The following is a 22,763-nucleotide window of genomic DNA, read 5'->3' as shown; positions in this document are numbered from 1 at the left end:
AAAGAAGAAAAAGGAAGATAGAATTATCAATAAAATTAAAACTGAAGACAAATGGATCCAAGAACTGAAGGAAATTAGTAAAAACTTTGCTAGTTTTTTTGGGAAAACTATATAAAGAAGGTCCAGAGACTCTAGAGAAAATAATTGATTATTTGGGCAAAAATAAACTACCTAACCTAAGGAAAAAATTGAAATTTTGAACTCACCAATAACAGCTATGGAGGTGCAACAAGCTATACAGAGATCAAAATTAGGAAAGGCCCAGATGGTCTCCCAGCTAATTACTATAAAAAGTTAGAACAAGCATTATTTCTTCCCATGAAAGACCTAATGAAAGCTACCGAAAACCTGGAAGGACAGCTTTATTACTCTTATCCACAAACAGGGAACAGATGCCTCAAACATGGCCAATTACAGACCCATTGCACTGCTAAATAACGATTACAAGATATTTGCAGACATTCTTGCAAATAGATTAAAAATGGTGCCGAAAGAGATAATTCATAAAGATCAAACCAGATTTCTTCCCGGACGATTTATGCAATCCAATATTAGATGTGTGTCAGGGAACTGCAGGCAGCGAGGGGGGAAAGAATTAGAGGATACAGGGAACGATCTCCACTGCTCAGTACTGAGTCCTCCTCAGAAGACAGAGAAGAGGATGAGTCTGGGGAGGAAGGGGTGCTTCAGAGAGATGGGGATCCACGTCACAGGGGGAAACGGAAGGGGCTGAGCCGTTGGCTCTGTTGGTCTCGAGGGAGGGGTCACTTTGTTTATTCGGCATGTAATCTTGTCTGAAGAAAATAAAGAAAGGAATTTATGGCTGGCTGCCGGGAGTGTTTTTCTGCTAAGTGCAGCAACGTGTGCAGCTGGCAAGCTGACAATGTGTGATTAATGTATTAGAATATTTGGATATTAACATTGATAAACCAGCAGCTATTATGTTGGTGGACGCTGAAAAAGCTTTTGACAACGTGTCCTGGAAGTTTATGAAAAAATTAATGGAAGAAATCAGACTGGGAGAAAATATTTGTAAAGGAATAAATGCCATCTATTCAGAACAATATGCAAAATTAATCATCAACGGAAGAATTACTGAGGAGTGCAAAATAAACAAGGGAACCAGACAGGGCTGCCCACTGTCACCACTGATATTTATCTTGGTGATGGAAGTCTTGAACAATCAGGTAAGAAAGGATCAGCTTGTTAAAGGCATCACTCTGGGAAACAAAACATATAAAATTAAAGCTTTTGCGGATGATTTACTTGTTATGACTGAAAACCCTAAAGAAAGTCTGAAAAGAGTGCTGGAATTGATTAAAGAATTTGGAGAAGTGGCAGGCTTTAAGCTGAATATAACAAAAACAAAAATGCTTGTTAAAAATGTAACCACGGAAGAAAAGGATGACTTAGAAAAAATATTGGGCCTTAAAATCTCCTCAAGAGCGAAATACTTGGTGTCAGGGGTTCAGGAGCAGAGGCACAGGAAAGGGAGGAAACAGAGAGCGAGGGGGAGGAATCCGAAGGTAAAATGAGCGATGACAGCGGTCCGAGATCTCCGAGTCTTTCCAGTGAGTCGGAAGATTCACAGAAAGGGGCGCCAGTGGTCAGAGCAAGGGGGGCGCCTAGGGGGACACCCCAGGTAGAAGGGACCAGAGGGGACTCAGAGAGCAGCAGTTGGAAATCGGGACCAGCTTCCCCACCAGAGCGCAGTAGGGGGGAGGGGTCCCAGGTATCGGGATCTGGCGGCTCGCCGCAAGCGGGAGGGCAGGAGTTAGGATTGGCCACACCTCCATCGGGGAGCGAGGAAACGGTCAAGAGGAAGGTTGAAGGCTGTGCGCGCGCGCCAAGTTCAAATGCACAGGAAGGCGGCACAGTAAACAGCCCGGATAGGGAGCCAGGTCCTAAAGCCCGCCGCAAGGAGGGAGAAGAGTCGGGGGGGTCAGTGTCAGAATAGTCCAGGAAGGAAGAGACCACGGGGGGTAGAGGGACCCAGAGGAGAAAGGAAAGACGGAAGAGGTGGAGTAAGGCTAGAGTATTAAGTTGGTGTACAGGAGGCGGAGACTCAGACGGAGCTTCGCCGGTCTAGCTTCTAAGACGTAGAGCTGCGCGCTGCGGCTTGAAAATGGAAACTGTAACTCAATAAAGAAGTTTGTACAATACTGCCGGCTAGCGTGGTCCTCTGTGAGCTGGGACCTGGAAGCGGCTCTGACAGTAAGCTCCGTCCCAAGATTTTGCACCAAAAGCCTCGCAGCGTGAGTGGGCGCAGCGAGGCGTGGAGATTGGTGCTTTGCAAGCTCACGAAAGTCGGAAGAGATGAATACTGAACAGCAGATAGCAGCCCTGCAAAATACAGTGTCACATCTAAACACCGAGATACTAGCCTCCAGGAAGAGGGAGGAGGAAGCGGCTGCCGCCTACAAGGATCTCCAAGTCAGGTTGGAAGTGCTTACTAAGCAGGGGCAACCGGGACCCAAATCGGAGGGAATTGGGCTGGGGAGAAGAGGAGGCAGCCTTGTATCTCATTTCGATGGGAATTTACAGCAGTACCCCAACTTCCGAGCAGATGTGCAGTTTGCGCTGCAACTGCTGGATAAAGACTTTAGAGATGAGCAAGAGAAGGTGGGGTTTATTTTATCCCATCTGCATGGAGACGCTAAAGCGTGGCTGCGCAATCTATGGAGAGATAAGGATCCGGCGCTCCGAAGTGCGGATGCCTTCATTAAAGCGATGGATTCGTGTTTTCTATCAAATATAGACGTTGATATCGCCAGAAAAGAGATACATGGGCTGAAACAAGGGAGGGCCAGTGTGATGCAGTATCATTCCCGCTTTTTTGCACTGGTCAGTGCCCTGGAATGGGACAAGGATTCAGCTCCAGTCAGAGACCTGTTCTGGGAAGGGTTGAACAGTGCGGTAAAAGACGAAATTGCGAGGGGGGAGAGGCCCCGGAGCACTCAGGAGATCGTTCAGAGGGCGCTGATGATTGGAGTGCGTCTAGAAGAACGTCCATGGAGCAGAGATGAAGGGCGTGGAGGACGCGAGTCCGCGAGAGCGCCTTCCTTCTTTCCCAGGGATGCAGCGCGTGCGTTCTCCACGCCTCCGCCAGGAGGAGGAGGGGAACCTATGGAGGTTGGAGGTGCCAGGGCTCAGTCAGCAACCAGAGCCCTAGCACCGGGAGCAGTCAAGGCGAAGCCTCCTAGAGGGAACAGGAAGTGCTACCTCTGTGACAGTCCTCAGCACATGGCGAAAGAGTGTCCCCAGAGGCTCCACAAGCACACTGCAGCCTCCGCGACGGTAACAGAAGCAACTCAGCAGAGAGAACCACAGCAGGGAAACGACGGAGTCTGGCTGGAAACAGAGGCACTGGGGCCCAGCCAGACGAGTCAGTGAAGCAGTCCCCAGGGATGTTGCAGCCCACAGACCCCCTTCCGCCCAAACCAGTAGTGCAGCTCACCGCATCGCTCCAGCTACCCAACGGACTTACAATGGAAGTGCCAATTACCATTGACTCTGGTAGCAACGCGGATTTTATAGGGCAGGATTTCATCGAGCAGCACAAGATAACGCTACTGCCAGCCACGCTGCCCCTGAAGGTTGTCACGGTGGATGGCAGAGAATTGCTAGGGGGGCAAGTGGTGAAGCAAACGCCACCGATGGTGATGCAAATTGGAAATCACAGGGAAGTCATCAGCTTCAATGTCACCCAACTGTCGGACACGCCTGTAGTATTGGGCATGAGTTGGCTGGACAGGCACAGTCCGACGTTGGCTTGGTACCAGCGGCAACTAACTTTCGGCTCCTCTTACTGTGCAGAACACTGCATCCTACCCAGACTGGAGGGGGAAGAAGAGGACGCACAGCTGCAATTGGGCACGCTGCAAGCAGTGCCCCACAAGTACACAGAATTTTTGGAGGTTTTCTGCGAGAAGGAAGCGGACAAGCTACCTCCACACAGGCCCTATGACTGCAAGATTGACCTTCTGCCAGGGGCGACGCTGCCGACAGGGAACCTGTATTCCATGTCTGAAGATGAACTACAGGAACTCAGGGAGTTCATAGATCATAATTTGAAGCGCGGGTTCATCCGGGAGTCCCAGGCAGTGGGGGGCAGTCCAGTATTCTTTGTGAAGAAGAAGGACACGCCCCAAAAAAGGCTGGTGGTGGACTATCGCATGTTGAACTCGAAAACCAAGCCCACGGCTTTCCCCATGCCCAAGATCGACAACCTCCTCGCGACGGTGCACAAAGGACGCGTGTTCACCAAGTTGGATCTGCGAGGGGCGTACAATCTTATTCGCATACGGGAGGGCGACGAGTGGAAGACGGCCATGTTCACGCCCCTGGGCACCTACGAATACAGAGTTATGCCCTTTGGATTACAAAATGGCTCCCACTGTTTTCAAGCTTTCATGCATCACGTGTTAGCGGGGCTCCTCTATAAGAAGTGTGTCTGCTTCCTGGACGACATCCTGATATTTTCAGAATCGCAGGAGGTTCACGACAGAGACGTCAAGGAAGTTCTGCAAAGGCTACAGGAGCATAGACTGTACGCCAAGCTGGAGAAGTGTCAGTTCGACATGACGGAGGTGGATTTCCTGGGCTACAAATTGTCGGACAAGGGGCTCGCCATGGACAGCGCCAAGGTTCGCGCAGTGTTGGACTGGAAGAGCCCGCGCAACCGGAAGGAGGTCCAGCGGTTTGTCGGCTTTGCTAACTTCTATCGAAAGTTCATCAAGGGGTTCGCGATGCAGACGGCGGCCATTACCGACACGCTCAGCTCCAAGAAGAAGAAGTTCATCTGGACGGAGCAGGCGGAGCAGTCCTTTCAGAAACTCAAGCGTCTCTTCTCGTCCGAAGAGCAGCTGCTGCATGTAAATCCTAGCAAACCGATGAGGGTTGAGACAGACGCCTCAGACAGGGCCGTGGGAGCAGTCCTGTTGCAGCAAGATCCGCATGGGGATTGGAGGCCGTGCGCCTTCTACTCCAGGAAGCTCAACAAGTCGGAGCAGAACTACACCATCTGGGACAGGGAGTTGCTTGCCATTCATGCAGCATTCAAGGCGTGGAGGCACTTCCTGATCGGAGCCAAACAGACAGTGCAGGTCCGCACGGACCATAAGAATCTGGAGTACTGGCGCACGGCGAGGTTCCTGAACCAGAGGCACTTACGTTGGGCGGAGTTCTTTGCGGACTTCAACTTCAGGATAGAGTACGTCCCAGGTGACACCAACATCATGGCGGATGCACTGTCCAGGAAGCCGCAATACCTAGAGGAGGCAACGCCAGCGGCGGCCAAGCACATTTTCGCACCAGAAGCGTGGGCGTGCGCTTCGGCAACCGTCGACCTGGATGCGGTACGTCGCGCGCTGCAGGACGACTCTTTCGCACGAGCGAAGATGGAGGAGGTGCACAGGGGCACGGCGAAGGGCGACAAGTTCCAGATACGCAAAGGGTTGCTCATGCGCAAAGGGGCCCTCTACGTGCCGGGAGACGAACTCCACGCTAAGGTACTGCAGCAGTTGCACGACGCACCCACCGCCGGGCACTTTGGCACAGAGAAGACGATAGAATTAGTCGCCAGAGACTTCTGGTGGCCCAAGATGCGGGGGGAAGTCGCGGATTACGTCGCAAGGTGCGACACCTGCCAGAGGGCTAAGCCAGTGCACAAACCGCCGGCGGGACTGCTGGAACCGCTGCAAACTCCGCTCGAACCGTGGGAGAGAGTGGCCCTGGACTTTGTCACGGATCTGCCCAGCTCGAGGGGCAAGACAGCAGTGCTAGTGGTGGTGGACTTGTTAACCAAAATGGCACATTTCATTCCGTGTGCGAAGGTGGCCACGGCGGAACAGACAGCCAAACTGTTCATAGATCACGTGTTCAAGGTTCACGGTCTGCCACGGTCTATACTGTCCGACCGGGGGCAGCAGTTCATCTCGAACTTCTGGCAGAAGCTGATGGGCATCCTGAACGTCAAGATCAACCTAGCGTCGGCGAGACACCCGCAGACCAACGGGCAAGCGGAGCGGGTCAATGCCATCATGCAGCAGTACCTGAGATGTTACGCAAATCAGCAGCCTGCAACGTGGGTGGACTACCTGCCACTCGCCGAGTTCGTCTACAACAACACGAAGCACGTGTCCACGGGGGTGACGCCGTTCTTCGCCAACAATGGGAGGCATCCCAGAACCTTCCCGGGATTAGAGAGAGTGGGGGAGGGGGAGCCACAGACAGCGGACGCCTTCGCGTCAGAGTTGCAGGAGGTCCACGAACAGCTTCGAAGGCAGTTAGAGCTAGCTAAGCACGCATACAAACTGCAGGCTGACAGACACAGGAGGGTTGGGGAAGAAATACAGGTGGGAGACTGGGTTTGGTTGGCAGCCCAGGCAGTGCCGGCCAGATCGTTAGCGAAAAAGAAGCTCGGCCATAAGCAGCTAGGGCCCTACCAAGTCGAGGCACAGGTCAACCCGGTGGCTTTCCGGCTGACACTTCCGGAGGGATCCAGGATGCATCCGGTTTTCCATAGATCAGTGCTCACTCCCTACAAGGCACCGCACAGATTTCAGGAGCCAGGGACGGCACCAAGCCCGCTCAGGGAAAGGACCACGCAGGGGGGGGTCACCAGAGGGGGAGCCCATCAACGAGGTCACAGAGATTTTAGACTCAAGATGGGGGGAAGACGGAGTGGAATACCTTCTCGCCAGAGAAGGCACCCCAGTCAGTGCCAACAGCTGGGTGCCGGGCTACGCTTTGGAAGAACCTCTGATAAAAGACGAGTTTCATGCCCTCTTCCCACACAGGCCCATGCCAACCGAGTTTTTCGACGACTGGCTTTTCACACCCACGCTTTCAGCCAGCACGTTCCAGGGGTTCGACTCGGACGAGGGACCGACACTGAACACACGTTCCCCGGAGGGGTCACCCTCGGGATCTGCCTCAGAACCCTCGTATTGGTGGGATGACCGACCAGAGGAGCAGTGGCGCAGGAAGTGGCTGGAGGGTCCCGGGCGAGCAACGTCCCCAGAAGGGACCGAGGGAGAGACGGACATGGACGTGTTCGGGGAGGACCTTGGGTTCGAGCACGGCGGCACAGAGATGGAAGCAGAGGAGATCGACGTCGGCGAGTGCAAGGAGGAAGAGCCGGACTTATCCAGTTGGATGTACGCCACGGGGAATGAACTGTATCCGGCACTCACCCCCATATCAACGGAGCACCCAGCACCCACGCCTGAAGGAGGGGAGGGGGGGAAGGGGGGCTTCGAGGGGGGGATGGATGTCAGGGGTTCAGGAGCAGAGGCACAGGAAAGGGAGGAAACAGAGAGCGAGGGGGAGGAATCCGAAGGTAATATGAGCGATGACAGCGGCCCGAGATCTCCGAGTCTTTCCAGTGAGTCGGAAGATTCACAGAAAGGGGCGCCAGTGGTCAGAGCAAGGGGGGCGCCTAGGGGGACACCCCAGGTAGAAGGGACCAGAGGGGACTCAGAGAGCAGCAGTTGGAAATCGGGACCAGCTTCCCCACCAGAGCGCAGTAGGGGGGAGGGGTCCCAGGTATCGGGATCTGGCGGCTCGCCGCAAGCGGGAGGGCAGGAGTTAGGATTGGCCACACCTCCATCGGGGAGCGAGGAAACGGTCAAGAGGAAGGTTGAAGGCTGCGCGCGCGCGCCAAGTTCAAATGCACAGGAAGGCGGCACAGTAAGCAGCCCGGATAGGGAGCCAGGTCCTAAAGCCCGCCGCAAGGAGGGAGAAGAGTCGGGGGGGTCAGCGTCAGAAGAGTCCAGGAAGGAAGAGACCACGGGGGGTAGAGGGACCCAGAGGAGAAAGGAAAGATGGAAGAGGTGGAGTAAGGCTAGAGTATTAAGTTGGTGTACAGGAGGCGGAGACTCAGTCGGAGCTTCGCCGGTCTAGCTTCTAAGACGTAGAGCTGCGCGCTGCGGCTTGAAAATGGAAACTGTAACTCAATAAAGAAGTTTGTACAATACTGCTGGCTAGCGTGGTCCTCTGTGAGCTGGGACCTGGAAGCGGCTCTGACACTTGGGTATTTGGATCACCCCCAAGAACATAAACTTATTTCAGGATAATTACACCAAAACTTGCTTAGAGATTAGAAAAAACTTTGTAACCTGGAGTAAACTAAAATTAACATTTCTGGGTAGGATTTCCATTATAAAGATGAATGTGCTTCCAAAATTCATCTTTTTATTTCAAATGATTCCAATACTGGGCGAAGCAGGTTGTCTCAAGATATGGCAAAGAGAAATTTCCAAATTCCTGTGGGAAGGGAAGAAACCTAGGATTAAACACCTGATCTTAATAGACATAAAAGAGAGAGGAGGCTTTTCTCTACCCGACCTAAAACTTTACTACGAGGCAGCCTGTTTCACCTGGCTAAAAGATTGGTGCACGTTGCAGGATTCGGACCTCCTGGAAGGTTTTGACAACTGTTGGGGATGGCACGCCTACCTGATATATGGAAAAGCGAAAATTCATAAAAAAATTACCAACCATATAATAAGAAAGTCACTCTTTGCTGTATGGGAAAAATATAAAGACCTGATGGAGCCTAAAGTCCCGTGGTGGACTTCTCCAATAGAAGCCATAGCAGTAAAACGGAAAAAAAACCCAGGAAAGCTGGCCAACATATAAAACACTTCTAAAAAATGGAGATTACCAAATAAAATTTAAAAACTTTGAGGAAATAAGAGAACACATCTCAGACTGGTTTCAATACCATCAGTTATTTGAAAAATTTAAATCTGACAAACAAAAGGGGTTCTCAACAGAAATTTCCCGATTCGAATCTGATCTGGTAAATTCTAAAAGAAAAACTCTTTCCAAAACTTATCGACTCCTCCTTGACTGGACAGTCAAGGAGGAGGAGGTAACAGTGGCAATGGTGAGGTGGTCCCAGAATTTTGGCCATTCAATAACCATGGCACAATGGGAAAATTTATGGAAGATCAATTGGAAATTCACAAATTGTTACACGATTAGAGAGAACTTTCAAAAATGCAACATCGATGGTATTCTAACACCATGGAAACTTTCAAAAATGTATAAAAATGTGTCAAGTAATTGTTGGCAATGCGGGGACTCAGGAACATTCTACCATATGTGGTGGATATGTAGGAAAATACAGGTATTCTGGGAGAGTATACATGCAGAACTGCAAAAAATGATAAAGATCTCTTTCAATAAAAAAAAGAGGCCTACCTCCTGGGAATAACAGATTTAGATATTCCACAAAAGAGGAAGGGTATCTTTTTATATGTGACAGCAGCAGCAAGAGTTTTGATCGCAGCAAAATGGAAGAGTAATGAAATCCCCTCTATACAAGATTGGATTCAAAAGCTGACAGAATACCACCGGTATGAAATTTACGGCATGTAATGCCTTGAAAGAAAACATTATGAAAATGATATACAGGTGGTACATGACCCCAGTCAAGCTTGCTAAGATATACCATTTGTCTGATAACAAATGTTGGAAGTGCAAGGAGGCTGAAGGAACATTCTTTCACCTTTGGTGGACCTGTCCAAGAGTGAAGGCCTTCTGGGAAATGATTTATAACGAGTTAAAAAAGGTGTTCAAGTACACCTTTCCTAAGAAACCGGAGGCCTTCCTCTTGGGCATTATGGGCCAAAAGGTGTTAAAGAAGGATAGAACGTTTTTTATGTATGCTACCACAGCAGCAAGAATACTTATCGCCAAATATTGGAAGACTCAAGATTTGCCCACACTGGAAGAGTGGCAAACGCAACTGATTGACTACATGGAGTTGGCCGAGATGACTGCCAGAATCCGAGATTTGGGAGAAGAAGCAATGGAGGAGGATTGGAAAAAATTCAAGGACTATTTGCAAAAATTTTATAAGTTATATGAACTTTAAAATGCCGCATGACTTGAAATGTTAGCTCCAGCAATGAGAGTGGCATATATATGAAATTGGATAATATTATTGAAAGAATCAAAGTTTAAATGGTTAAAAATGATAATATGTTTTGTTCTTAGAGTAAATGGATAATAAGGGATTTAAACTTAAATTGCAATGGAAAGTACAAAAGAAACACATGAAACAAGGTTATAATTTGCTGATAAATTTATTGTTAAGAACGCATTGTGCGGGAGATGTGGGGAAGTTCGATAGAAAGTTGAAACAAGTTGTTGAAAGGTTATGGTTTTCTTCTTTTTCTTTTTTTGTCTTTTTCTTTTTCTTACTTTGTCTGTGATTGGAAAAAATGCAATAAAAACTATTTAAAAAAAAAAAGCTGACAGGATATGCCGAATTAGATGGTTTATCAGAAAAAATAAAGAATAAATCAAAACAGGAATTTGTTTCAAAATGGAAGGTTTTCAAAGAATATCTGAAAAATAAATATAGTAGTTTAAATTCTGTTGCAGCATTCGAGTAATAGTTGCAAGGTAGATATAAGAAATTATATTTACCGTATTTTTCGCCCCATAGGACGCACCGGCCCATAGGACGCATCAAGTTTTTTTGGGGGGGAAATAAAGGGGGGAAAAATTATTTTCCCCCCAGGCGCTTGTGGGGCCGGCAGCAGGGAGAAGCGCTCTTCTCCCCGCTGCCCGCCTTCAGATCAGGTCCGGGGACAGCGGGATGACGCGCTGCGCCTCCCCGCTGTCCCCGGAGCTTGCGGGGCTGGCGGCGGGGTCTCCCCGCTGTCAGCCTCCAAACCACTTCGGGAGACAGCAGGATGGCGGCGTTCCGCCTCCCTCTGTCCCCCGACCTTGTGGGGCTGGCGCTGGGGCTCTCCTGAAGTCTGGAGAGCGAGAGGGGTCAGCGCGCACTGACCCCTCTCGCTCTCCAGGCTTCAGCGAAAGCCTGCATTCGCCCCATAGGACGCACACACATTTCCCCTTCATTTTTGGAGGGGAAAAAGTGCATCCTATAGGGCAAAAAATACGGTATTAAGAATAAGTTTAATTATGATAAAAGTGTGTATTGGCAATAAGTAATATGAATTTGAAATATGGAATAGAAGGGAGGTTGGTTCTTTAGTGTTAAGACCAATAGATGTTTTATTATTTGCTAAGAAAATTATGTGTCTATGGTTATTCTTGTGCGTAATTTGGTACTTGTGTTCTTTTTCTTTTTTCTTGTTGTACCAATAAACTTTATTAAAAAAGAAAAGAAAAGAAAAGAAGTAGAAATGTGAGAAGCAGAAGAAATACCACCAGAAACCCCCGACAAGAGGGGAAAAGTAAATTGCGCAGAAACCCCAAAGCCAGTTAAACCTTAGTTTTGCATGGTGTGGGGGTGATTTCGCTTTTGCGTGGCTATTCCCTCCCCCCCCCCACAGGTGGAATAAATAAAGACAACGGACACAGCGTTTTAGGTTAATGGGCGAAAATGGCCACAACTTTATTGATTACAGGAAATGAAGGGTATTGGCTTTAGGCATTGGCCCCTAACCGACTATCCGGTCTGACCGGGAAGGGTTAAACACCAACAGGGGGAGCCACCCGAGATGCGTATCCCTAGGCGCTCCCCGAGGGGTTACCGCTCAGGGGCGCGCTTTAGGCCCTAGCCTCCGTAGGTTTCGGACGAGGCGTCGCCCCTCGGAGTCCTTTAACGAACTACCCTTCAAGCATTGGGGGAGGTGATGGCGTTCCTCCCCCCAACCTCATCTGCATGACAATACCCCGGGCAATGCCTACCGCCAAAACCGAGGGAGTTGTGACGATTTGCTACGAGGTAGGCGAAAAAACCAAGTAGCTCACAAAACCAGCCAATTAGCCAAATGGAAAAACTCCTACCAGGCCCCTTGCGGCGACCAGCCAAAGCCCATAGCAAGGTCAGTGGCAAAACCTAGAGGGCGGGTGGGTGGGAAACCGCGTCGTCTCCAGGGTGAAAAGGGGCAAGCCGAGGGCTGCCCCGACCTTAAGTGGCCTTTCTAAGGCCCGCCCCTGCCGCCAGCCGATTGGCTGGCGCCACAGGGGATGCTAATTGGGGGAATCCCTGTCTCCTGCGAGGCTGGCGCCAGCCTCGCGAGAGCGAGTGTGGGCGGGGTCGTGATCCCGCAACCCCCCCTCCTCCTGACGATCGGAAGGGGCATTGCGTGGCTATTCCCTCCCCCCCCCCACAGGTGGAATAAATAAAGACAACGGACACAGCATTTTAGGTTAATGGGCGAAAATGGCCACAACTTTATTGATTACAGGAAATGAAGGGTATTGGCTTTAGGCATTGGCCCCTAACCGACTATCCGGTCTGACCGGGAAGGGTTAAACACCAACAGGGGGAGCCACCTGAGATGCGTATCCCTAGGCGCTCCCCGAGGGGTTACCGCTCGGGGGCGCGCTTTAGGCCCTAGCCTCCGTAGGTTTCGGACGAGGCGTCGCCCCTCGGAGTCCTTTAACGAACTACCCTTCAAGCATTGGGGGAGGTGATGGCGTTCCTCCCCCCCAACTTCATCTGCATGACAATACCCCGGCCAATGCCTACCGCCACCGAGCCTCAAGCCGGCTCGCTGCCAATACCCTCAGACCTGTAACCAATCCCTAACACCTTGAAAAATATCAGCCAACCAAATATCATTTCCCGCATCAGATAGATGCACGCCATCCCAGCGATAAAGCATTTCCTTGTCAAACCGTATGCATGGGTGTTGAATTACCCGACCGCCCCATGCGGCCACTCTACGTGCCACCGTGCGCTCCACAATCCTTCTAGCTTTATTCACAGCCACGGGTTTCTCTGCATCCCGCCAACATCGCCTTTCCAGCAAAGACGACCAAATTATTGTAATGTTTTCATGGGATGCCCTCAACAATTCCAAGTCATTGATAATGTTCCACATCAAGTTCACCCCTTTCCTATACGCCAAGTCGTTCTCGCCCAGCTGGACGACCAAGGCACTGGGTGGGCCCTCGGCAGCGATTTTTTTGGATACAACTGGGAAAAACTCTTCCCAACGCATACCCCTCCTAGTGATCCATGATAGTTTGACCCAGCTGGGTAGCCGTAGCTCTTTAACCCAGCCCCTTTGTTCGGCGCGCCGCTTTGCCCAATATACGATGCTGTGGCCGAGGATCCACAGTCGAACCACACCAGTACCTGAAAAGAGAGAATCGGAGAACCGGATCAGGAGGAGTGCCCGGGGGAAAAGCTGAGGGGAATTTAGAAGGTCTACCGTATATAACCCTGGAATGCGTTGGATTTCCAGCGCCCCATGTCCATAATTCTTTCAGCCGGTAAGCCCATATGGGCGGCGGTGGTCGCCGCCCCAATGCGAAAGGAGTGCGCGGCGTACTCCTCTTGGGGAAGCCCGATGGCGGCAATTGCTTTGCGCATGACCCTCGTGAACTGCTGCTTTGAGAGGGAGGAACCGTCGGAATGCAAGAAAAAGGGGCCACTAGATTCTGGTCTTACACACAGGTATTTTCTAGCATCCTTTACAGGGCAAGGGCCCGCCTTTTGAGTCGCCTGGAGGCGAACCAAGGCTCCCTTGCCAAGCTGATCAGTCTTCGAACTACGGATTCTTAACATTACATGCGCACTGCCCACAGTTACGTCCTCAAGTAGTAGCCCCCTGGACGCTGCGCGGTCCTCACAAACCACTTCGCCTATGCGTAGGGCGCCAAAAAATGCGAAAGAAAACGCTGCTGAAAATAATCTGGCTTCATATCTTGACCAACACAGGGCCCTCAGCTTCCTACGGATTTGGGTGAGTATATCTAAAGTTATTGGCCTTCTCCTGTCCCGGCCGTGAGGCCTGGACCTGTGCCAGCCCTCAAGCATCTTACACACAACGAAATGCGAACAGGGATCCACAGAAAATAAAGTTTTAGAAAAGAAGGATATAGCTGCTGAATGAATATTGAGGGTTTTGGGGGCCCGGCCAAGATCTCTAAGGTGGACCAAGTACTCTATGACTTCAGACTTGGACGGTGGCCTGCCTGGCTTGGACCGTCCCTTTTTGATGTGGAAGGATGTGAAGTCTAGCCACGCCTTATTATACGATCTCAGGGTAGAAGGCGCTAGCGCAGACAATACTCCTTTATTGCTTCTTGTTGCCAATATTCCAGAGGTGCTCCGGGAATGGTTGCGGCTGCTGCTGCGCATCCAGCGCCAATGAGCGAAAGCGTTCCATCTGGAAACGAGATAGAGCATCCGCGATGTTATTATCAATACCAGGGACGAACTTGGCTGAAGCGTGAAGGTTCAACCGCAGGCAGGAGAGGACAAAGTACCGTAAAAGGGACGCTACTCTGGGTGAGCGTGACGATTGTTTATTCAAAACTGACATGACCGCTAGATTGTCCGTCCAGAAACAGACCCTATGGTTCTTGAACTGGTCTTCCCATAAGTGAATTGCAACCACGATGGGAAAGAATTCTAAGAATGTCAAGTCACGTAGTATTGGTTTACCTTGCCAGGAGGGAGGCCAGTGCTGGGCACACCACTGGCCCCTGAAGTAGACCCCAAAACCTAAGGACCCGGCCGCATCCGAATGTACTTGGAAATCAGACTGCAGCACCAAACTATCCTGCCAAAGCGATATGCCGTTGAAACCATCCAGGAATTGCAACCAAACAAGGAGGTCCGCCTTTACTGCCTTGGATAAGCCTACCCTATGATGGGGTGACCGTAGGCCCGTGGACAGCTTTGCTAGGCGGCCACAGAACGGACGACCGGGGGAAATTACACGGCAGGCGAAGTTGAGGTGCCCCAGGAGGGATTGAATTTGCCTCAAGGTGACCTTCTTTAGGGGCAGTATTTGGCCGATAAGCTCTCTTAAGGCAACCAATTTTTTAGCCGGTAATCGCGAGGTTTGGGCAACGGTGTCAAGTTCAATGCCCAGGTAGGTCATGGTAGTGACCGGGCCCTCGGTCTTCTCGCTTGCCAGAGGGACACCCAGTTCCCTAGCTAAGGACTCGAAGGCCAGGAGGAGGGACCTGCACTCCCCAGCGTCACTTGCCACCAAAATAAAATCATCGAGATAATGACCCACCCCCAGAGAGCCAGTTCTAAACTTTAGGGCCCATTCCAAGAATGTGCTGAAGGTCTCGAATGCAGCACAGGCAACAGAACAACCCATGGGCATAGCTTTGTCAATGAAGTAAGCTCCCTGGAATTTGAAACCCAACCAGTGGTAGTCTTCCGGATGAACCGGGAGTAGGCGAAATGCTGACTCGATGTCGCATTTTGCCAAAAAGGCGCCCCTGCCGAAGCTCCGCACCAACCGCACAGCTTGATCGAAAGACGAATACTTCACCGTGCACATCTCTTGGGGAATGGCGTCATTAACCGAGGATCCTTTGGGATAGGACAGGTTGTGTATCATTCTAAATTCACCGGGGGCCTTCTTTGGGACAATGCCAAGGGGGGAGATATGAAGCCCTTCGATAGGCAGAGTTGCGAATGGACCGGCCACTCTGCCGGCTGTAATCTCCTTCTGTATCTTTTTAAACGCGATGTCGGGCCTTTCTAATACTGATTTCTGGTTAGGGGGGCAACTGGAATTGGGTGTGAAGGCAACCGGAATTCTAAAACCTTCAGAAAAGCCTTCATCCAGTAGGTGGGCTGCACGTCTATTTGGATAGAACTTTAACAATGCTCTCAAGGGCTCCAATTTTATCAGAGAGCACGCAAGGCCTAGGGAGATGTTAGTAACGAGCCCCAGTTGGCCCTTGGGAGGGGGCTGCAGGTCCGGCGGGGCCACCCCTGTTTCCCCGGGAGAGGTGACCCCTGCCTCCCCGAAAGGGCTGCTGCCTCCCTTTGAAGCATTATTGAAGCCTTCCAGATCCAAAAGCATTATTGAAGCCTTCCAGATCCAAGATGTCTGTATTCTCGAGGAGCATCCATTCTTTCAGCCAGCAAAACGCTGCTGCCTCATAGTACAATTTTAGGTCCGGCAGGGCAAAACCCCCTCTTTCTTTAGCGTCAGTCAGTATTTTGAATTTAATTCGGGGCTTTTTGCCCTGCCAGACAAATTTCGAAATGTCTTTGTGCCACCTCTTAAAACATTCCATCTTATCAAGAATCTGCAAGGTCTGAAACAAAAATAACATTCTAGGCAATACATTCATTTTAATTACTGCAATTCGGCCTAACATTGACAATTTCAGGTTTGACCATATTTCTAGATCTTTTTTAATCTCTGACCAACATTTTTCATAATTGTCCTTATACAAATTAACATTCTTAGGTGTTAAATAAACCCCTAGGTATTTGACTTTCTTAACCACTGTCAAACCTGTTTCCTCCTGAAATTTCTCCTTTTCCATGTCTGTTAGGTTTTTCCCTAAGACTTTAGTTTTTTGCTTATTCAACTTAAATCCAGCCACCTGGCCAAATTGTTGAATTATTTCTAAAACCCTTTTCGTACTAGTGTTTGGCTCTTGCAAAGTCAATACTAGGTCATCTGCATACGCTCTTAACTTGTAGTGTTTAGCTCCGACCTGCACACCTTTGACCTGCTGGTCATTTCTTATCATATTCAGCAACACCTCCAGAACCGAAATGAAAAGTAATGGGGAAATTGGGCACCCCTGCCGAGTTCCTTTTTCTATCTTAAGTTCCTCAGTCACAACATTATTTACAATCAGCTTAGCTTTTTGTTCGGAATATATTGCAGCCATACCATTCTCAAAACCCTGGCCTACCCCCATCCCATGAAGATTCTTCCTCATAAAACTCCAAGAGATATTATCAAAGGCTTTCTCCGCGTCCACAAAGATCAATACTGCTTTAGTGTTTATATTCACCTCCAGCTTTTCCAAAATGTCTATTACATTCCTTACATTGTCCGCTAGGTGTCTTTTAGGGAGAAAGCCTGCTTGGTCTTTATGAATCTTCTCCATCAAAACTCTTTTAAATCTTTTTGCCAAAATGTCTGCAAAAATTTTGTAATCCACATTAAGGAGTGATATCGGGCGGTAGTTCTTGAGTTGGGTCTTTTCAGTCTCTGACTTTGGTATGAGTGAGATATATGCCTCTTTCCACGATTCAGGTGCCCTTTTTCCTTCAAGGATCTCATTACAAACTTCTCTTAATGGTTGAATCAACCATTCCTTCAACGATTTGTAGTATCTAGAAGTCAGTCCATCTGGTCCCGGAGATTTGCCCAATTGCATATTCTGAATGGCAGCCTCTATCTCTTGTTCTGAGATTCTCTGATTCAAGTCCATCTTACTTTGCTGAGAGATATTTTGTAATCCATATCTTCCAAGGAATTTGTCTATATCTTCTTCATTTTGCGGGCCTTGGGTGTAAAGTTTTTTGAAATAACTTAGAAAGCAATTTCTAATTTCATTAGGTTTAGATATACTCTTTCCATCAACCTCTAGGCTTGTAACTGTATTTAGTTTCTGCCTTTTCTTCAATTGCCATGCCAAAAGTTTACCGCATTTATTTGCTGATTCAAAAGTCTTTTGTTTCATTTGCTTTATCTTCCATTCAATCTCTTGGTTCATCAATTCCATATATTGAGTTTGATATAACTTAATCTCTCTTAAAATGTCCTGAGACTTTGGTTTTGTTCTTAGTTTCCTCTCTCCTTCCTTTATCATTTCCAAGATCTTCTCTTTTTTCTCATTTTGTTTTTTCCTCTTTATTGAATTTTGCTGAATCAAAAATCCTCTCATAACAGCTTTACTTGCGTCCCAGATCACTCTTTTCTCCACGTCAGTCCTCAAATTTATTTCAAAATAGTCTTTTAAAGTCTTTTGGGCCTTCGTGAGAATCTCCTTATCTCGAAAGAGGGTGTCATTCATTCTCCATCTAAATTGACCGGTTATTGTGAGTTTCATCTCCATCTTCACGGCGTTATGGTCGGAGCAAGTTTTTGGGCAGATTTCCACCTTCTTAATCTTTGGAGCCAATCCACTAGTAACCCAGATTTGGTCAATTCTGGTCCAGGTCATCATTGCTTGGGAGAAGAAGGTTCCCTCTCTCTCCAGAGGGTTCCTTGTTCTCCAAATGTCTATCAAGTCCATATTTTCTGTCATTTCGAAAAAAGTCTTGGGGAGTCTCCCTTCTTTAGTGACTGTTAGTCTTTGTGCCTTGTCCATATTAGTGGAGACCACGCCATTCATGTCTCCCATGATTATCATATTATAATCCAGATAGTCCGTCAAAGTTTCATGAAGTCCCTTAAAGAAGTCAGATTTGCCTTCATTTGGTGCATAAATTCCAACAACTAAAAGTTTTTCTCCTTGTACTTGTATCTCCACAGCCAGATATCTCCCTTGTTCATCTTTAAATATCATTTTTGGAGCCCATTTCTCCTTCACATATATTACCACTCCCCTCTTCTTAACTTTGTCTGATGAGACAAATTCTTGTCCTAACCTTTTATTTGTGAGTAATCTCCTGTGGGCTCTAGTTATGTGAGTTTCTTGTAAACATATCAAATCCAATTGTTCTCTGTTCAAAATATGAAATACTTGTCTTCTCTTCAAAGGCCCATTCAGTCCATTACAATTCCAACTAAGGAATTGCAGAGCCATCTTGTTATTTTCTTAAGGCTCCTCCAACAGCTCCAAGTTGTTGCTCTTCTTCTGACGGTGGTGGTTTTTGTCCAAACGAGAGATTCAGGATATCCAGTGCTCTCCTCTGTTCTGCAAGTACGTCCACAGTCCCCTTCTGTAGGTCCTCCTGATATCTTGCCAGAAATTTGTCTTTATCTTGAATTGTCTTTATTTTCACTTTCTTTGCCTTGTAGTCGAATGACAGTCCTTGTGGGAATTCCCACCTGAAGCGGATCTGATTTTTCTTTAACAAAAGCACCAAATCCTTGTAGAAGTTTCTTAAGTCCAAGATATATTTTGGTATGTCTTTAAAGATCTGTACTGCTGAATTTCCAATTTGGAGGGCTTTTCCAAAGTGTAGTCCTAAAATTTTATCTCTTTCCTCCTTAGATCTGAGTGTGATCAAACAATCTCTTGGTGTCTTTCTATCTTGCTTTTTGCCGAGTCTAAAGGCAGTTGTGATTTTGAAATCGTCTTCCTCCAGGTCCCAGCAATCCGCAAACTCCCGTGTCAAATATTCCACAAGGTTGTCACTTTCATTCTCCGGAATCAGTCTTAATTTTAAGTTTCTCTCTTTCCTCTGTAACTCCCACAAGGCCAAGGTTGCATCATGCTCATAGACCTTCTTGGCAAGTGGCTCTAATTTCTCCTGCGTCTCTCCAGCTGTGGCTTTGGCCTCTTCGGCAATTTGACGCGTGGTAGCATTTTCCTCGACCAATTTATTTATAGATTCTGTATTCTGGTTTAATCTTGTTGATATTTCTGTTAATTTTTGTGTGTTCTCTGAAGTCTGTTTTGTCAAAGACTCCAGAGTCTGGTTTATCTTAAGCAAAGCTTCTGTCACAGCTTCCATAGAAACGGCTGCTCCTTTGTCCTGTCCTGTTGTTCCAGCTAGTCCGGCTGTTGCGCCTAAGATCGAACCTCTTCTCTTTGCTTGTTGCAGCTGCAGCTGTTGCTGTTGTTGTTGCTTGGTCTTGGCTCTTGTAGTTATCTCTTCTTGTGGCCCACTCATGTCAAGGTCAATTCCCACGGGATTTATTCTCCCTTGGAAAATTCCCCTGTCTTAGGCCGTGCTGGACTTCACTTTATCCTCTAGAGGGAGCAAATCAAAATGGCCATAGAAGGAAATTTCAAAATACATGAACAAAGGAGACCATCCAAGATGTAGAAAGAAAGGAGATTAACCCAGTCAAAATCAATGTTACTAAAGTCTTATAGCTTCCAATTGCCACAGTTGCCCAGTATACTGTTTATACTGTTTCTTCTTAAAATGTACAAAAGTCAGGCACTGTGGAAACTTTGTATCAAGATGTCACTTCACAGGGAAAAGTCAGCTCAATGTACTAAGAAGGCAGACCGTTTCAGACTTTCAAGTAGATGAGATAGCAGAGGTTTTTTCCTTCAAATAAGTCATGCAGTTAATGGTCAAATTCGCCTCCCCTCTGCCCTGCTTGCTAGAGGGGAGATCAAAGGTTTAAATGTCCGGTTTAGCTGATCAAAGGACGAATTTAAACGGATGCAGGTTTAGAGCTCCGTTGCTTTCACTTTCATGCGGTCGGGGGGAGGCAGACTTCCTTTGTTTAAATCTCCCCCGTTTTTAGCCCAATTTTTAAAATTAAGAAAAGTCCCAGTTATTTTTCAGTTCTTACTCACGGGGAATCAGTCCGAATTTCTTTTCAGGAAGGAATCGGCGCTCTCCGCTTATGGCGACGCGGCTTCACTTCGCAGGCTGGGTAGCGACTCTCAGCACCGCGCTCACTCCCGATGTCGATCCGTAGCCTTTAAAAAGGCTCTTTCACGGTACCGGGGGGCGCGAAGGTGCCCACCGAGTCTCCTTGTTCTCAGGCTTCAGCGCCTGGGATTTTAGGGGTCCCCCGCTTGCCGTAGCGGGTAAGACCCGAACTTGCGAAGCAGTCCTTCTCCGGAGCTCGGAGGTAGGACCGCCATTAAGCGCTGGCACCGACCGGAAGTCGCCAGTTCTAAACTTTAGGGCCCATTCCAAGAATGTGCTGAAGGTCTCGAATGCAGCACAGGCAACAGAACAACCCATGGGCATAGCTTTGTCAATGAAGTAAGCTCCCTGGAATTTGAAACCCAACCAGTGGTAGTCTTCCGGATGAACCGGGAGTAGGCGAAATGCTGACTCGATGTCGCATTTTGCCAAAAAGGCGCCCCTGCCGAAGCTCCGCACCAACCGCACAGCTTGATCGAAAGACGAATACTTCACCGTGCACATCTCTTGGGGAATGGCGTCATTAACCGAGGATCCTTTGGGATAGGACAGGTTGTGTATCATTCTAAATTCACCGGGGGCCTTCTTTGGGACAATGCCAAGGGGGGAGATATGAAGCCCTTCGATAGGCAGAGTTGCGAATGGACCGGCCACTCTGCCGGCTGTAATCTCCTTCTGTATCTTTTTAAACGCGATGTCGGGCCTTTCTAATACTGATTTCTGGTTAGGGGGGCAACTGGAATTGGGTGTGAAGGCAACCGGAATTCTAAAACCTTCAGAAAAGCCTTCATCCAGTAGGTGGGCTGCACGTCTATTTGGATAGAACTTTAACAATGCTCTCAAGGGCTCCAATTTTATCAGAGAGCACGCAAGGCCTAGGGAGATGTTAGTAACGAGCCCCAGTTGGCCCTTGGGAGGGGGCTGCAGGTCCGGCGGGGCCACCCCTGTTTCCCCGGGAGAGGTGACCCCTGCCTCCCCGAAAGGGCTGCTGCCTCCCTTTGAAGCAGTTGACTGCTGGGTAGCTGCCTAGGCACCTATCGCATTCGTGCAAGTACTTACAAGTAACGCGCTGACAGGTACCCTTGTTGAAGTCCCAGCACTGCCTACGGCGTTGGGTCTCCACCTTACCAGATTTTGGCTGTTGAGCGGCTTTCTTCTCAATATTGGGCCCCACATGTTCAAACCAGCAATTGTTGTCCTTTTGGTCCCAGCGCGTTGAAGACAGCAGCGAGGCATTCCTCCGAAAGTCTTCATCATACGCCAAAGCAGCTTCATCTCCTGCCATCTCCCGTGCCCTCCTGACGTGTGCCAGGTAGGACACGAGGTGCGCGCCCCTCTTGGGATAGCAACTTGACACCACAGCCATAAACACTTGATAGCCATTAAGCCAAGTCTCGAACGTTCGCTCTACCCGGGGTACCCTGTACCTCCTTTTCCCATAGTACTTAATTTTTTCCCCTTTTCCCTTGACCTGAGCTGGGGGCAGCAAGGAAAACATATCTACATAATTGCCATTCAATATCTTATTCCTCTTCCTCTTAGAGAGGTGGTTCCCCAGAATAAAGTCAGTGGCAGCGTTGGTTGAGACTTTAACGTCTGGAACCAGAGCCCCATCCTTCCAATCAAGCGTGCTGTTAAATGTCTTCCTGTGTGAGTTTTCCCTCTGCTCATGCACCCACTGGGGTGCTCCAGTGTCCTCCCCCTCCCCCCAATATGCCTCCATTGGGGCGTCACTATCCCCATCTGATGGAGAGGTACCTGTTTCCTCCTCGAAGTCCGAAGTGTCCCTCTTCTTGCTTTTCTTCGACCGGTGTTTCTTCTTCGCCTTCCGCTTTCCGCCCCGTGGAGCGTCGTCACGGGGGGCCGGGTCGCTGGCAGCGGCCACCTGCTGAGGGGGCAGCTCCTCCTCAGAAGATGACTCCTCCGATGCGCTTGGTTGCCTAGGGTTATCCTGGAAAACACTGGGAACATCAATCACCTCCTGGCGCGGGGCTGATGTAGAGGCCACCGCCGGCCTGGCCTTTTGTCCGCTCGCCCTAGGTTTTTTAGCTGGTGCCTTGCCTTTCAGTGGACCTGACTTAGATTTTTGAGTTCTAGCAGCTTGTAGGCGCGTCCGTGGCCTGCTGGGGGCCTGCTCAACCACGTTAGCTGCACTAGTGGAGGGACCATCCTGACCCTGCTGACTGGGGGGGGGGGTGTCTGGTATGCAATCTTGTGACACCTCGACAATGTTCGGAGAGGGAGTGATAGGTGCCCTGCACTGCGCGTAGAATGATTGCAGCGCGGAAAAAAGCTGGGCCAAGGCCTGAGGGTTACAAGGGCCTGTTGGCATTAGGGCGTTGCCACGCTGAGATTGTTGGGGGTTGCTGCTGCCCTCCATGACCAAGCTGAAAGCAGTGCCTCGGGGGGGTGGGCGCAAGTCAAGTCAAGTTAGTAAGCAAATCGAGTGTCTATTTTATTTATTTATTGTTTACCTATTTGTTTATTTATATGTTTGCTTGTTTTTTAATTTTATTTTATTTATTTTATTATTATTATT

Source organism: Podarcis bocagei (genome assembly GCF_964188305.1).
Source record: "Podarcis bocagei genome assembly, chromosome: W".
NCBI lineage: Eukaryota > Metazoa > Chordata > Lepidosauria > Squamata > Lacertidae > Podarcis > Podarcis bocagei.
This window is presented reverse-complemented; position numbering follows the sequence as displayed.